Source organism: Cherax quadricarinatus, chromosome 53, assembly GCF_038502225.1.
Source record: "Cherax quadricarinatus isolate ZL_2023a chromosome 53, ASM3850222v1, whole genome shotgun sequence".
NCBI classification, from domain to species: domain Eukaryota; kingdom Metazoa; phylum Arthropoda; class Malacostraca; order Decapoda; family Parastacidae; genus Cherax; species Cherax quadricarinatus.
The window spans coordinates 2,134,221-2,151,708 of NC_091344.1; the positions used below are offsets into that span (position 1 = coordinate 2,134,221).

The following is a 17,488-nucleotide window of genomic DNA, read 5'->3' on the forward strand; positions in this document are numbered from 1 at the left end:
CAAAGATGAGTAGGAGTTCCAAGCAAATTCGTTCAGAAGGAATGGCCTTGCTGAGAATGTGGTAGCGAGGCAGGAGATACTTAATGCCTCCAGGCATACCATTGCAAAGTGCCAGAAAGATTTAATATTATAGGAAGAGAAGATAATCAGCCCACAAACACTGGTAATGGAGTGAGTACCTAGCAATCTTAACATTAGTGACGACAATTATCAAAAATTCGGTCAGACTTCGGGACGATATAAAAGACTTTACATTCTGAAGACAGATGTATCTGGCATTTGTCTTAGGAAATTTCCTTAAAATTAAGACAACGGGTTAACGGTAGACTCAAAAATAAAGAGGGAGACTTCTATAGTTTATCCACGGGCAGACAACCATAGCCTGGTAGGATCTAAAGGCTGTCAGTGACGGCCTGATTAGTCCTTTCTTGCTGTCAACGATTATAATAAAAACTCTCTCGAGAAATAGCCGAGGTTTAGTTCTATTTGAGCAATGAAAAATTACGCCAAATTAACGTGATTCGGTGGTGAAATGGGACGATGGGCGGAGTTTGGAGCGACGTAACTGATACAAACAAAGGTTTATTAAAGACCTCTGAAAATTGCCTGGATTTTGTTCTGCTTGAGTACTGGAAGTACTTCAAAATAGGCATCAAACTGGCAAGAAAGTAATATTTTTAGCTGCATTCTCTCGGCCGCCTACCCTCCATCAACTGAATTCTAGGCTTGTGTAGGCCTGACAACCGTCACACGGCACCGATCAAATATTTAACTCCCAAAATCGAAAAAATGTTTAAGGGAGAATTAGAGTAAAAACAACGTTCGATTGCTTACCCAACACTAAATGATGAACATCGCAACTAATTATTCAAATGTGTATGTTCCTGCATATTTTCTATGCTCATTAGAAATCGAACAAAAAAGTGAAATATCTCATTACTAAAGTTTGGTGACAATGCCTATAAAAGGCCGATAAAATTTTATTATTTCGAAATATATACGTGGTAGAGAAAACTGTCTCTCTCACCTTCAAGCTGTTTGTAGGAAAGAAGGAGGAGAGGGAAAGGGTAGGGGTTAGCAGGGGAGAGGAGAATGAAGAATTAGGGAGAAGAGGAAAATGTTGACTAGTAGAGGAAAGAGGCATGGATAGTGGATCTTTGAATTCACGTGTAGTATTTTCTTTGAGCATATGTGACGCAGATACCGTCTGATTACTGACATTGGTCTGAGATAAACTCTTGACATCTGAATGTGAGTGACAATAACCACCTTTCCGCTAGAAAAAATTCACGTAAGCATCACTTAAAACATTAAGGGGATGCCCGGGATTGAACCAAGGACCTCTCGATCTGCAGTCGAATGCTCTACCACTGAGCTACACCCCCGTCTGATTCATTTATCCTACTAAGAGACAGTCACACAGCCAAAGTCACTGTATGGAAATTGTCGAGTGTGTTGCTAAATAAAGAAAAATCATGCCCAGACCCGGGATCGAACCGGGGACCTTTAGATCTTCAGTCTAACGCTCTCCCAGCTGAGCTATCTAGGCGTTAGTAGTTGTATACATAAGCTCTCTTATAAATATCACCTTTTCTGTATTTGCATATTATATTTGCATATATTTGCATATTATATTTAATATTGTTTTGCATGACATATTAGGGTCGGGATAGTTTTAATAAGCCAAGTGAGAATTATTCACGTTGTCACTTGCCAAATTATAGCACAGTGTCATTGACTAATAACAAAGACAACACAGCGAATTAGAAAAGTTTATGAAAACTACGTTTCACATGGCGATCAAACTTTTTATTAATTCAATCTTAGATATGAAAGAACTGGGAACCTTAGAGAAACGTTGTCTCAAAAAATGTTTTCTGTTCTGCCATTCTTTCTTTTTAACTTAAATGTTTTACAACTTCTTCTCCAGTATCATTAACATTTAATATAACTGCGACAATTCAGGTACATACATCTCTCGTTGTTTACACACTATGTATTTCATGAAAGTCTATAATTTTCTGTAATGTATTTCACTTCTTGCTTCTGTTTCTCTCCTGCCCTCCCGCCATTCTCACTTATCATTATCTCAAGTGTCACTTTAAGGCATGTGTTTGATTTTTCAAGCATGGACTATATTCCAAAAAAGTGGAACTTTAGGGATATTTTTACAAGCTAAACCCTCGAGTTGTAGAATGATGTTGAGTGTTAGTCATAGATCTTTGATACCTTACTTCTTCACCTTCCCCCTCCTCGCTATTCAACATTCGTTGGGTATTTGTACACTACAACTGAAGCATCAATAGCCTCTACATGCTGGCATACTTTTCCTCGAAGCGAGGACCAGACGGAAAGTCAGGAATAGGAAGTATGACAGGAATTGTAAAACGGTAGGTTCCTGAGGACGACTTGCAATATCTGGTCACTGACAAGGATCTGGGCTGAGTACGAGCAGGCAAGGTACACTCCTGACCATCTTCTATAAGACCGCATGTCTCTACGACTACTAGCATGTAACTAAAGAAATTGTCTCAGCATGTCTGAGAAATTATGTTAAGCGCTTGTTCCATGTGGGTTATTCAACGCAAGGCGTTGTGGAGGCTCGATCCTTCGTCTACGGAACGCGAAACAAACTCACTATATGCGAGCTGTAGTAGAGGTGGACAAGATATGGCTCCCTTTTCAGTTGGATCCTCTAGCAACGATTCTCCTAAGCTTTCTGAGCTAGTCAGAGTGAGGGTCAACGGTCCTCTTAGGACATACAGTCTCTAATTTTTACCTTAAGCTAACACATTATTCAGAGAACCTACGGTTGTAAGGTACTCCAAGGTGTCTTGCAACTCTACAACACGTTTATAACCTATAGATACTTAATTTACTCAGTGTTAAAGCTTTAATGTGTTCCACAGGTACAGGCATTGAAAATTTGTCTATTAATTGAGAAAATCATGGCCCGGTGGTCTGGTGGCTAAAGCTCCCGCTTCACACACGGAGGGCCCGGGTTCGATTCCCGGCGGGTGGAAATTCCGACACGTTTCCTTACACCTATTGTCCTGTTCACCTAGCAGCAAATAGATACCTGGGTGTTAGTCGACTGGTGTGGGTCGCATCCTGGGGGACAAGATTAAGGACCCCAATGGAAATAAGTTAGACAGTCCTCGATGACGCACTGACTTTCTTGGGTTATCCTGGGTGGCTAACCCTCCGGGGTTAAAAATTCGAACGAAATCTTATCTTATCTTACATTGGTTGAGTATATTATTATTACTAGGCTCTAGAATTCTTGAGTTCTAGCCCCTCAGTATCCTAGAGAGGACAGATAGATAAATAAAATGGTTATAACTAACCATAATTTTTAAAGGAGTGGATCGGTAAGCCAGCGGAAGGCCTCGGTCAGATGACCAAAGCTCCAAAGGCGGGTCATCATCTGACTAAGACCCGTGTCAGGAAACACTTGTCTTGTTTCCTGACAAACCTAACCTGGAGAGGCCCATAACTGTTACGTGTTTATAATTTTGCCATTGCAATGGATTCCACAAATATAAATCACAACGACAGACCTGTACAGTACAGTATACAGGTCGTAATAAGAGTATTTCCACAATAATGTTTTACCACCAAATATATTTAAGGAGGCGAAAACATATTTAATTACTTTACTTAACTAAAATAAGGATATGCATATGAATTCATTAAGACTTAAATAGTACTTGTTAGTAAGCAAAGATCTGTGTTCTCTCTTGCATTTCAAATACTTGGACAACATTGTATATTTATATTTTACAAGGAGTAAATATTTTATACACTGTGTACACCTTGGAGGAATATATATTTTTTATATATGTATTATATAAGATCACGGGATCTAAATATACTATCCAAAATAGATAAAACCTTGTGAAACATGAGATAAGAGAGATTAAACCCACAAGAACACATCTCTCGCCACCAGGGATGTGTAAGGATACACATCTCCGGCTGCGATATTATGACGCATTTCTTTAGAGAATGGAAATTAATATGACTTTATTTAACGAAATTGTCAAACATTACTTTCTGGAAAAGGCACTTTGGATGAAAATTTGAAGTCGATTATTATTATTATTATAATCAAGAGGGAAGAGCTAAACCCGTAGGGGGAAGCAGCAGTGTATTGCAAGCTAGTAGACAACAATTATCACCGAGAGACGCAACATGCTATATCAGTGAAACAAAAGCCTACACTTGATTTAGTTCCAGTACCTGGCTTAGTTTCAGCACCTGACTTAGTTCCCGCACCTACCTGACTTAGTTCCAGCACTTACTCGACTTAGTTCTATCACATGACTTAGTTCCAGCATTTGCCTCTGTTCTTACAACTGGCTTAGCTGAAATGTTCTTGTCTGTTGATCTCTTCTTTCATGATGCTGAACTGTTCTTGTATGTGTCTGTACGATTTACTTGTATTATTCACGTCAGTGGTCACTAGAAGAGTTCTCCTGGGTGCTAGCATTACCACTGACATATACACTGAAACTCAATAGCTGAGAATCTCTGTTGTGCTTTGCAGTGGTTAATACTGCTCTGTGATGCAGTGATTAACACTGCTCTGTGATGCAGTGGTCAGCACTGCTCTGTGGTACAGTGGTCAGCACTGCTCTGTGGTACAGTGGTCAGCACTGCTCTGTGGTACAGTGGTCAACACTGCTCTGTGGTACAGTGGTCAACACTGCTCTGTGGTACAGTGGTCAACACTGCTCTGTGGTACAGTGGTCAACACTGCTCTGTGGTACAGTGGTCAACACTGCTCTGTGGTACAGTGGTCAACACTGCTCTGTGGTACAGTGGTCAACACTGCTCTGTGGTACAGTGGTCAACACTGCTCTGTGGTACAGTGGTCAACACTGCTCTGTGGTACAGTGGTCAACACTGCTCTGTGGTACAGTGGTCAACACTGCTCTGTGGTACAGTGGTCAACACTGCTCTGTGGTACAGTGGTCAACACTGCTCTGTGGTACAGTGGTCAGCACTGCTCTGTGGTACAGTGGTCAGCACTGCTCTTTGGTACAGTGGTCAGCACTGCTCTGTGGTACAGTGGTCAGCACTGCTCTGTGGTACAGTGGTCAGCACTGCTCTTTGGTACAGTGGTCAGCACTGATCTGTGGTACAGTGGTCAGCACTGCTCTGTGGTACAGTGGTCAACACTGCTCTGTGGTACAGTGGTCAGCACTGCTCTGTGGTACAGTGGTCAGCACTGCTCTGTGGTACAGTGGTCAGCACTGCTCTGTGGTACAGTGGTCAACACTGCTCTGTGGTACAGTGGTCAGCACTGCTCTGTGGTACAGTGGTCAACACTGCTCTGTGGTACAGTGGTCAACACTGCTCTGTGGTACAGTGGTCAACACTGCTCTGTGGTACAGTGGTCAACACTGCTCTGTGGTACAGTGGTCAACACTGCTCTGTGGTACAGTGGTCAACACTGCTCTGTGGTACAGTGGTCAACACTGCTCTGTGGTACAGTTGTTAACACAGCCGCCACTAAAGCAGAAGACTCACGTTCAACTCCTCACGGAACAATGTTTTATTTTTTCCCTGTTCATATTCTTTTTTTTCCTTCGAATGTTAAACAATTTATATTAACATTTTGAACATTTTATGCCAAACATTCAGCAATGTTCTTCCCAGAATGTATTGTCTACATAACTTTTGCTTGTGTAAAAGAGTTTCAGTGTGTTTGTTTAATTTTCCACCATAACTAATAAAGGTTAATGAGTCAATAGGTCAACAGTACCAGCAGCACCAGCAGCAGCAGCAGCAGCAGCAGCAGCAGCAGCAGCAGCAGCAGCAGCAGCAGCAGCAGCAGCAGCAGCACATAATTCACTTCTCTCATTCTGACACGATCATAAACACACATGGACGCACATTTCACGCCAAACCTCATAGAAAAGACAAACAAATATTCATACAAATGTGTAGCTTCTCATGAGCATATATGCAGTCTTCCAGAACGTTGTTAGAGTATAGTTAAAGTATGGGAATTAAGCATATTCCTGAGAATATATTCATAAAGTCTCCGAATAATTGGAATAATGAATGCACGTTAAGAGAATATTGAAGATATTATTTGAGAAAGATGACAAGATGTGAAGCAGTGACAAATTGAGACGTTTGAGGATACCTGGAGTTTACCTGGAGAGAGTTTCGGGGGTCAACGCCCCCGCTGCCCGGTCTGTGACCAGGCCTCCTGGTGGATCAGAGCCTGATCAACCAGGCTGTTGCTGCTGGCTGCACGCAAACCAACGTACGAGCCACAGCCCGGCTGATCAGGAACTGACTTTAGGTGCTTGTCCAGTGCCAGCTTGAAGACTGCCAGGGGTCTGTTGGTAATCCCCCTTATGTATGCTGGGAGGCAGATGAACAGTCTCGGGCCCCTGACACTTATTGTATGATCTCTTAACGTGCTAGTGACACCCCTGCTTTTCATTGGGGGGATGGTGCATCGTCTGCCAAGTCTTTTGCTTTCGTAGTGAGTGATTTTCGTGTGCAAGTTCGGTACTAGTCCCTCTAGGATTTTCCAGGTGTATATAATCATGTATCTCTCCCTCCTGCGTTCCAGGGAATACAGGTTTAGGAACCTCAAAGCTGCAAAGATGTTTTATGAATCATCTTGTGATAGATGAAGTTTAACTAGAAATATTAAGCAATTGAATAATTCTCTCTCAGATATCACACTTCTTTCCTCTCTCCTATAATAACCAAAAATATATATTCGCCACCATAAAAGCAAAACAAAAACTCTTGTGGATGAAAATAAAAACTCTGACAATAGAAATTGCGATGGTTCCTGTAAACTGGTAAGTACACATCTGTGTTAATGTTTCCAATACTATTTTATACTGTGATGTGTGAATGTTATAGTACACTATTTTGTGATGTAATGTTCGTATGTTATCATTCTGTTATACATGGGATGTGGATGGAATCCTGATTAAGCAAGTGTAGTCTTCTTACAAAAATTTAAGCCTTATGTTTCCTATCAAGATTCACAAGAGTGTCTTCATTGCTTTTATCTACAAGTCTTTAAATATTTTCGTTTTTCATATATTCATATTTTTCACAACAAATGTCTTGAAAATACTCTAAACTATCGCCTTTATTCAAAATTTTATATATATACTGAAATGTTTATTTTTCTGAATTTTACATCGTACGTAAGAGTACAGGTATGATTTTGAGAATGTGTTTGAGCTTTTGTCATGTGTTCGTATGTACAATCTTCATGTTAACATACATGTTGAAAAAAAATGAAAGTTGTGGACATTGATATATGAATGAATTTTAATAAGATACAATTTGCAGTTTATGGAGTTTATTGAGACAACGTATCGTCTACCCGAGACTTTATTAATCCCTGATGGATAGATAAATTCATAGTAAACAATACCTGACGGGTAGATAAAGTCCTGGTAGCTTTTATAAATCCCTGATAGATTGATTAAGTCCTGGTGGACCAAATATTTCGTCAGTAAATGGCAGACTTCATTTACTGTCTTATTCACATACATGTTAGTACATTTTACCATTGATATACATTTATATGCACATATATGTGGTACAGAGAAATGAATGTGTTGGTGTATGTGTAGGTTGTAAATGTGGAGATGCGTAAATGAGGTTGAAAACATATGGGTGTTTACTCCTGTGGATCTTTGCATAAAATGAAAATACGAACAATTAAAAAAAAAAAAGAAAACTGATTAACATGTACAGATGTTTTTACGGAGGTAGACAGATAGATAAACACATGAACATTCATCTACTTCCTAAAAAACAAATACACTTATTCAGCTACAAAATTGAGAATAATGTATTTATTATAGAAACATAATGCAACATAAATAGAAGTCCAAAATTTTCTTTAGTTAGCCTCTCCGATGTGACCGAACTGTGAGGCAGCTTGGTGGCGTCTAGCTGACCTACGGTCCAGCCTGTCATGGTAGGTGTAATTACTGGATGCAGTTTACTGTGTGTCACCTCCAGTAATTCCACCCACCTGGACAGTCTCTACCGTAGACCAGCTAGACAAGACCAAGTTTGATAAATTAGACATGTGCAATTCTTGGGTATCTTTATTGAGGAAACGTTTCGCCACACAGTGGCTTCATCAGTCCATACGTAGGAGAAACTTGAAGAACAGGAGGAGAATGAGGTAATCAGTCCCTCAACCTTGAGTCGATGTGTTCAGTCCATCAATCTTGAGTAGAATACGGCATATGAGCGGAGAAGCAGCTTATAAACCGTATGGCAGGAGAGGTGTAGCAGTCATAGGTGGTGTTACATTTGTTCAATGTGGAAGTAGGTCGTGCCACCTATGACTGCTACACCTCTCCTGCCATACGGATTATAAGCTGCTTCTCCGCTCATATGCCGTATTCTACTCAAGATTGATGGACTGAACACATCGACTCAAGGTTGAGGGACTGATTACCTCATTCTCCTCCTGTTCTTCAAGTTTCTCCTACGTATGGACTGATGAAGCCACTGTGTGGCGAAACGTTTCCTCAATAAAGATACCCAAGAGTTGCACATGTGTCTAATTTATCAACATGTCGGTTCTCTGAACCATCCATCTACAAACCTGTCAGACACTGCAACTTCTTGGGATCTTAATACTTAGGAATTCTTCGCTTGCCTAATTCTTGGGCACGACCTACTTCCACATTGAACAAATGTAACACCACCTATGACTGCTACACCTCTCCTGCCATACGGTTTATAAGCTGCTTCTCCGCTCATATGCCGTATTCTACTCAAGATTGATGGACTGAACACATCGACTCAAGGTTGAGGGACTGATTACCTCATTCTCCTCCTGTTCTTCAAGTTTCTCCTACGTATGGACTGATGAAGCCACTGTGTGGCGAAAAGTTTCCTCAATAAAGATACCCAAGAATTGCACATGTGTCTAATTTATCAACATGTCGGTTCTCTGAACCATCCATCTACAAGACCAAGTTTCCATGCAGCAAGGTCACTGAAGGTGGCAACCCCTGAGTCTGGGGAAGTGGGGAATGGAGTCCACTCAGGTGACAAGTGGACTCCTGGAGACACTGATCCGGGGAAGGCACCGCCGACCTTAGGTAAGTGTGGAAGGGAAGACATCCGGGAGCGAACGGATGGATTCCTGGATACATGAACTTGGGGAAGGTTGATGTTGAGGCTGACTTTCGGGACGTGCGGAAGGGAAGACATCCGGGAGCGAACGGATGGATTCCTGGATACACGTACCTGGGGAAAGCATGAATAATAGCAGTTGAGGCTGACCTTGGGTAAGTGGGGAAGGGAAGACATCCGGCGGTAGACGGATGGATTCCTGGATACATAAAGCTGAGGAAGGCATGAATACTAGGAGTTGAGGCTGACCTTGGGTAAGTGGGGAAGGGGAGACATCCGGCGGCGGACGGATAGATTCCTGGACACATGAACCTGGGGAAAGCAAGAATACAGGTGGGTGAGGCTGACCTTAGGGAAGTGAAGAAGGGAAAACATCCGGAGGCGGACGGATGGATTCCTGGATACATGAACCTGGGGAAGGCTGAGGCTGGAAAGCAGAGATGAGAACACAGAGACGAGGAAGTGAAGAAGGGGAGACATCCGGGGGCCCACGGATTGATTCCTGGACACATGAACCTAGGGAAGGCGAGAGGGTGGGGACCTTAAAGACGAACCACTGGCCTCCACGTGGCAAGGTCTGGTAACTCAGAGATAACTCTGAGGCTGACAGTGGTCGCAAATCTCCTTATTATATTATTATATTGTTTTATAATTAATTATAATTATAAATCATTATTATTAATTGTGATAATATTATTACTATTACAATTATTATTGTTGAAAAGCGTCAACCAGCTTCCCTGACATTAGTCACGGTGGTGTTATTTCCACTCCAGCCTCCCTGACAATATGCCCACTTCAGCTAACATTAATAAACAAACGAATAGCGGTATTGTTCATATTGTTCATTAACATACTGGTCTTCTTTGTTACTTTTCTGAACTGTACTGGTCATTCACGATACTGTACTTGTACCTCACACATATATTGGAGTATACAATGACAATATGGAACCCACACCTGGCCAAATATGTCAAGAAAATGGAAGACAAGACTAGTCCCGAAGTTGAGATGTTTGTCCTACTCACTTATCACATCACTTCTTTCACCTCCTCTATATTGGCAGGGAAAACATTTCCTGCCACACACACGATATAAAACTTGCTTGTGACGAATATAAAATGTACCATCACGAGAGATGCCATCTCTTGGCCAAAAGCGAACTATGATAGGTGTTCCAGCAAGGTGGTTAGCTTGCCTCTTTGATAATCTCTCCGATATTCCTTTACATTGCCAAGTAGTGTAATATACGAATCATGGTATATTTTACACAATGAATATTATGAAACACTAAGTTATCCTTAATTTAATCTCAGTTTTTAAGGTGTTAAGTTAAACTGATGATAATATCTGGCTGAATTGATTTATTTTGACTCAACAGTATGGGAGACATTAACACACAGTCGTACTGGCCAGATTGTGGCAGCCACCACCATAACAACAGTTTGGGAGACATTAACACAGTCGTACAGGCCAGGTTGTGGCAGCCACCACCATAACAACAGTATGGGAGATATTAACACAGTCGGAAAAGAGGTGAGTGGTGCGTTGAGGTATATGTGGAGACAAAAAACGTTATCTATGGAGGAAAAGGGAATGTATGAAAGTATAGTAGTACCAACACTCTTATATGGGTGTGAAGCTTGGGTTGTAAATGCTGCAGCGAGGAGACGGTTGGAGGCAGTGGAGTTGTCCTGTCTAAGGGCAATGTGTGGTGTAAATATTATGCAGAAAATTCGGAGTGTGGAGATTAGGAGAAGGTGTGGAGTTAATAAAAGTGTTAGTCAAAGAGCTGAAGAGGGGTTGTTGAGGTGGTTTGGTCATTTAGAGAGAGTGGATCAAATTAGAATGAAATGGAGAGCATATAAATCCGAAGGGGAAGTAAGGCGGGGTAGGGGTCGACCTTGAAAAGGTTGGAGGGAGGGGGTAAATAGGTTTTGTGGGCAAGAGGCTTGGACTTCCAGCAAGCGTGCATGAGCGTGTTAGATAGGAGTGACTGGAGACTAATTGTATTTGGGACCTGACGAGCTGTTGGAGTGTGACAGGGTAATATTTAGTTAAGGGATTCAGGGAAACTAGTTATTTTTATATAGCCGGACTTGAGTCCTGGAAATGGGAAGTACAATGCCTGCACTTTAAAGGAGGGGCTTGGGATATTGGCAGTTTGGAGGGATATGTTGTGTATCTTTATACGTATATGTTTCTAAACTGTTGCATTCTGAGCACCTCTGAAAAAACAGTGATTATGTGTGAGTGAGGTAAAAGTGTTGAATGATGAAAGTATTTTCTTTTGGGGGGATTTTCTTTCTTTTTGGGTCACCCTGCCTCGGTGAGAGACGGCCGACTTGTTAAATATATATTATTTTTTATTATTATCACACTGGCCGATTCCCACCAAGGCAGGGTGGCCCGAAAAAGAAAAACTTTCACCATTATTCACTCCATCACTGTCTTGCCAGAAGGGTGCTTTACACTACAATTTTTAAACTGCAACATTAACACCCCTCCTTCAGAGTGCAGGCACTGTACTTCCCATCTCCAGGACTCAAGTCCGGCCTGCCGGTTTCCCTGAACCCCTTAATAAATGTTACTTTGCTCACACTCCAACAGCACGTCAAGTATTAAAAACCATTTGTCTCCATTCACTCCTATCAAACACGCTCACGCATGCCTGCAGGAAGTCCAAGCCCCTCGAACACAAAACCTCCTTTACCCCCTCCCTCCAACCTTTCCTAGGCCGACCCCTACCCCGCCTTCCTTCCACTACAGAATGATACACTCTTGAAGTCATTCTGTTTCGCTCCATTCTCTCTACATGTCCGAACCACCTCAACAACCCTTCCTCAGCCCTCTGGACAACAGTTTTGGTAATCCAGCACCTCCTCCTAACTTCCAAACTACGAATTCTCTGCATTATATTCACACCACACATTGCCCTCAGACATGACATCTCCACTGCCTCCAGCCTTCTCCTCGCTGCAACATTCATCACCCATGCTTCACACCCATATAAGAGCGTTGGTAAAACTATACTCTCATACATTCCCCTCTTTGCCTCCAAGGACAAAGTTCTTTGTCTCCACAGACTCCTAAGTGCACCACTCACCCTTTTCCCCTCATCAATTCTATGATTCACCTCATCTTTCATAGACCCATCTGCTGACACGCCCACTCCCAAATATTTGAATACATTCACTTCCTCCATACTCTCTCCCTCCAATCTGATATCCAATCTTTCATCACCTAATCTTTTTGTTATCCTCATAACCTTACTCTTTCTTGTATTCACTTTTAATTTTCTTCTTTTGCATACCCTACCAAATTCATCCACCAATCTCTGCAACTTCTCTTATATATATATATATAGTGTGTGTGTGTGTGTGTGTGTGTGTGTGTGTGTGTGTGTGTGTGTGTGTGTGTGTGTGTGTGTGTGTGTGTGTAATTATGCGCTAAACCAATGTGGATTATTCAAAGCAAGACCAAGAGGCTTGGTCCTCCGTCTGCTTAGCGCGAGAGAGAGACGCTTCCTGAATGTAATCATTGCTTTCCCATTTGTCACCAGGAAATTTTAGTGGAGATCAATTGTTTGTTTACAGGTGATATTATTGTTTTGGGTGACTTAGTAGAGGCTGGTTGATTTACTAGTCACTAATGCAGTAGTTGTCTTTTTTTGTATGTAAATAATTAGACATGTAATAATTGCTTGTATCTTTTTTTTCAATAATGCTACAAGTGAAAGATTATTAGAAATTCAAACCGAGACTATCTGATACGAAGTAGTTTACTGTTATCTAAATTAAGAAATATTGTTAATTATCTAGGTGAATAAGTGAAGTCTAGCAAAGAAGGAAGAGAAATGCGAGAAAGGAGAAAGAAGTGAGGAAGGAAGAGCTATGCAGTAAAGGAGGAAAAGGAAGAAAATAAAAGAAATAAAATAAAATTATATAGAATTGAGAAATATGTACAAACATAAGTAGTGAGAGAGAAAGAGACCTGTTTCTGCTTTGAATAATATTCAAGTTGCTTCATCTAATGTTAAATATTTGTGATAACGTAGAGGAGGGTGGAACTCCGACAGGCTGATAACAAGACACTGGCAAAATGGAAAAAATTCATTGAAACAACATTTCGGGGGGAGATCACGCATTTCACAAGCCTAAGACTGACTTGAAAATGCTTGGTCTAACTGGGACAGTAATTCCTATGGAAAACATGGTTCCCACATAGTATATGGTATGGTTTCTTTACAATCGAGTCATTACGATTTCGTGAGTCAAACGTGCTTTGTTTATAAGGGAAGGGCTACATCTTTCTGGGTCATGGGTGATAGCAGTAGCCACTGTAGTTGAGGGAGGTTGTTCAGTTGTTGAAGACAGAGATATATAGGAGTGCTATTAACAAAGTTTTCTTTCAGCTAGTGATGCTGTACTGTAATTTGACAGGTAACCACGTGAAAAATTTTCTTGGCTAAGGAAAACCATTCCAAATAATACAAAATGTTCAAACACGGGCATACTATACTAAATAAATCCAAACAGAGATAAGGAGATATATAAGCGAGTTTGTGGCCTAATCAGACAACGCCTAGATAGCTCAGTTGGGAGAGCGTTAGACTGAAGATCTAAAGGTCCCCGGTTCAATCCCGGGTCTGGGCAGACATTTTACTAAATAGCCGATACACATGAAGATTCCCATATATATATATGGACTTTGTAAAGGAGACTGCCTTTTGCTACTGCAAGAGGTAACCAGAGATCTTTGGTACAGTCCTGAGGACTCACAACTGTGGTTTCAGTAAGTTTAAATTCAAGCATAAGAGTCATATGAGAAAAAGATTAAAATAATATATTTTTATTCATTGGTATTAATAGAATAGCGAAGTTCAATAAAGGAAAATGATAAAAACTGACAAAAAAGAATTTCTCCTACTGAATCTGGCAACTATGATCAGGTAATATGTTCTTTTATTTCAAATTATTTGAAAAGGCTGCTTTATTATCAAGAAAATACAGGTAACTCTTCAAGAATAAAGTTATAGTTCAGTGGTCATGAAAGACCATTCTGTCCTAGCTCTCTGGGAAATTAGTGTGGATGGGTATAGTGGCTTGTAATAGTGTTTTGGAATCTCATGTTAAAGTGTCGAAGGAGAAGGTTCTACTTCTCCAAGAGGAAATAGGAGGCTGAAAATTCTCCTAGATGGATTTGGGAGTGAGTGTGCTGAGGGTGGAGTCGGTGTAGAGGAAAAGGTTACCAGCAGTGAGTGGACGAGTGGCAATTGCTTCAAGTGGAATGTGGTCTCTACAAAAGATAGAAGTAACAAGGAAGCTTAATAGAAAATATCTGAAGGTAGGAAATAGATTCTCTGTTCTCCAGGATGGGTGTACTTCAGTGGTTAGCGAGGTTAAAGGTACCACTAACTCCCCTGCTGATCATGGTAAGAACATTCTGGTTGTGGGCGACTCACATGTAATATATATGTCAGTTAATGGGAATAATCCAATCATCTGTCTTGGTGCTGTTGGAAATGATATCGAGAGGGACAGGAGACAAGAGCTGCTGGATAAGTACAAGTCAGTGATAGATGTAATTAGGACTAAGGGAGGGGTCTCAATCATATGTAGCATCTTGCCTAGAAGGGTAGTGGCCAATGAATTGATGTCTAGGGTAACTGGTGAAAATTGCTGGCTAGACAGGTACTGCAAGGAATTTGCAATCCCATTCATTGATAACTGGTATAAATTTTATGGCAAATGTGAAATGTATGCAAGGGATGGGGTACATCTCTCTGGGGTCGGAGTGGTTGCATTAGCCAACTCAATTGAGGGGGCCATTGCTGACTTGTCTAGGACTTTAAACTGATAGATTATAGTTGCTAGTAAAGGCAAAGCATCTGATCAACAAACAAAGAGAGACACTAGAAGGCAGAGAGTGACTAGCTCCCTTAAGGTTTCCTATACTAACAGTAGGAGTATAAGAAATAAGATAAATGAGCTAAGATTACTTGTATGATCAGGTAATCTAGATATTATTGCTATAACAGATACCTGTTTCAGCCTGAAAGATAGAGAAGTGCCTTCTGAATGCAACATACAGGGTTATAAACTATTCCATGCTGATAGGGTCAACAGGAAGGGTGGTGTAGTGGCGATGTATGTCAGAGATAATTTAAATTGTTGTCTTAGACATGATATAAGATTAGAAACATTGGACACAAAATTTGTTTGGCTACAGTTTCATGGGGGACGTGACAAATTAATTTTTGACGTTATTTATAGGCCCCAAATCTTGGTAGGGAGTACAGTAAGCTGCTATGGGACGAAATTCATAAGGCATCTAGATATGTAAATGTCGTGTTAATGGGAGATTTTAACTTTAGACATACTGATTAGAACAGTATGACAGGAAATCTTGAGTCTAGTGACTTTCTTGATACGATTCAGAATTGCTTTTTAAAACAGTGACAGAACCAACTAGAGAAAGCAGTCTGCTTGACTTGGTTCTTGCCAACAAAGAATCACTAATTAATAATCTTGAGGTTAATGATGAGCTTGAGGAAAGCGATCACAAATTGCTTAGTTTCAATATATCATGAAATTACCCAAATAACTGCAATCAAGTCTCTGTCCCAGATTTCCGCTTGGCCGATTTCATGGGACTGAGAAATTACCTGGGTGGACTAAATTGGAACGACCTGACTATGGGTCAGGTAGATGGTGTTGGTTGCCAATATGACATTTTTCAGAGCATAGTTCTAGCTGCCCAGAAAACTTATGTTCCAAGTAGGAAATTAGATTAACTAAAAATGATCCCAAATGGATAAGCAATAGATTAAAAAAATCTCAATGATCAAAAGACAGGCATATTTAGGCATATCAAAAGAGGAGATGGGCAGTTAAGAAATCAATATATTCAGTTAAAGAGAAATACAAAAGGGTATTAAGGAAAGCTAAAAGAGATTGTGAGGGTAAAGTGGCAAGGGATTCGAAGACTAATCCAAAAGGATTCTTTAAGGTATATAGAAGTAAGATTAGGGACAATACTGGCGCACTCGAAAGTACCTCATGTCAGATCACTGACAGTGATAAGGAAATGTGTGAAATTTTTAACTCTTATTTCCTCTAAGTTTTTATGCAAAAAGATGCTAGCGAAATTCCAGAAATAATAAATTATATATAACAGGACGATAATAAACTATGCACGATTAAGGTAACTAGTGACATGGTCCTCAGACAAATAGAAAAATTAAAACCGAACAAATCCCTAGGCCGTGATGAACTGTTTGCAAAGGTTTTAAAGGAATGTAGAGGAGCTTAACAATCCTTTGGCTAGACAAGTGGTGCCAGACAAGTGGAAAATGACAAATGTAATACCTATTTACAAGGCAGGTGACAGGTTCTTAGGTTTGAAATAATTCATTCTGACGAGGACATTAGAGCACTCCAGGAAGATTTGAATAGACTGATGCAATGGTCGGAGAAGTGACAGATGCAGTTTAATATAGACAAATGCAAAGTTCTAAACATTGGACAAGAAAATAACCATGCCACATATAAACTAAATAATGTAGCTCTTAATATTACTGATTGCGGAAAGGATTTGGAAGTTCTGGTTAGCAGTAATCTAAAACCAAGAAAATAGTGCATAAGTGTTCGCAATAAAGCTAACAGAATCCTTGGCTTCATATCAAGAAGCATAAATAACAGTCCTCAGGTTGTTCTTCAACTCTATATATGTTTGGTTAGGCCTCATTTAGATTATGCTGCTCAGTTCTGGTCACCGTATTACAGAATGGATATAAATGCTCTGGAAAACGTACAAAGGAGGATGACAAAGTTAATCCCATGTATCAGAAATCTTCCCTATGAGGATAGACTAGGGCCCTGAATCTGCACTCTCTAGAAAGGCGTAGAATTAGGGGGGATGTGATTGAGGTGTATAAATGAAAAACATGAATAAATAAAGGGAATGTAAATAGCGTGCTGAAAATACCTAGCCAAGACAGGACTCGCAGCAATGGTTTAAGCCAGAAAAATTCAGATTCAGGAAGGATATAGGAAAGCACTGGTTTGGTAACAGAGTTAATTTATTAATAATCATAATAATCACTTAAATTCACCTTCTCATATTTTGCACTATGAGTAGAATACTTTTACCATTCCTCATTAAAACAACAGTACTGGGTTTAGTATTTACAAATGGCTCTGAGTGAGTCACGAAATATTAGTATATGCACATGCACAGGCGTTGCCTAAAAACTCTAACACATTAATAGATTTCTTATGATAGGGTTCACTTTACAATAAGTCCTCATACACTACAGAGGCTTGCTCACTTG

At 40.4% G+C, this 17,488-nt stretch overlaps 3 non-coding genes across 3 annotated transcripts; 1 reads left to right on the forward strand and 2 right to left on the reverse strand.

Annotated features, from left to right (window-relative positions):
* Positions 1-1,313: 1,313 nt before the first annotated feature.
* TRNAC-GCA (transfer RNA cysteine (anticodon GCA)) lies at positions 1,314-1,385 on the reverse strand. Its single transcript has one exon. It is a non-coding gene; the product is annotated as a tRNA-Cys (tRNA).
* Positions 1,386-1,476: 91 nt separating this feature from the next.
* Positions 1,477-1,549, reverse strand: TRNAF-GAA (transfer RNA phenylalanine (anticodon GAA)). Its single transcript has one exon. It is a non-coding gene; the product is annotated as a tRNA-Phe (tRNA).
* A 12,186-nt stretch (positions 1,550-13,735) lies between these two features.
* Positions 13,736-13,808, forward strand: TRNAF-GAA (transfer RNA phenylalanine (anticodon GAA)). The gene has a single exon. It is a non-coding gene; the product is annotated as a tRNA-Phe (tRNA).
* Positions 13,809-17,488: the final 3,680 nt, after the last annotated feature.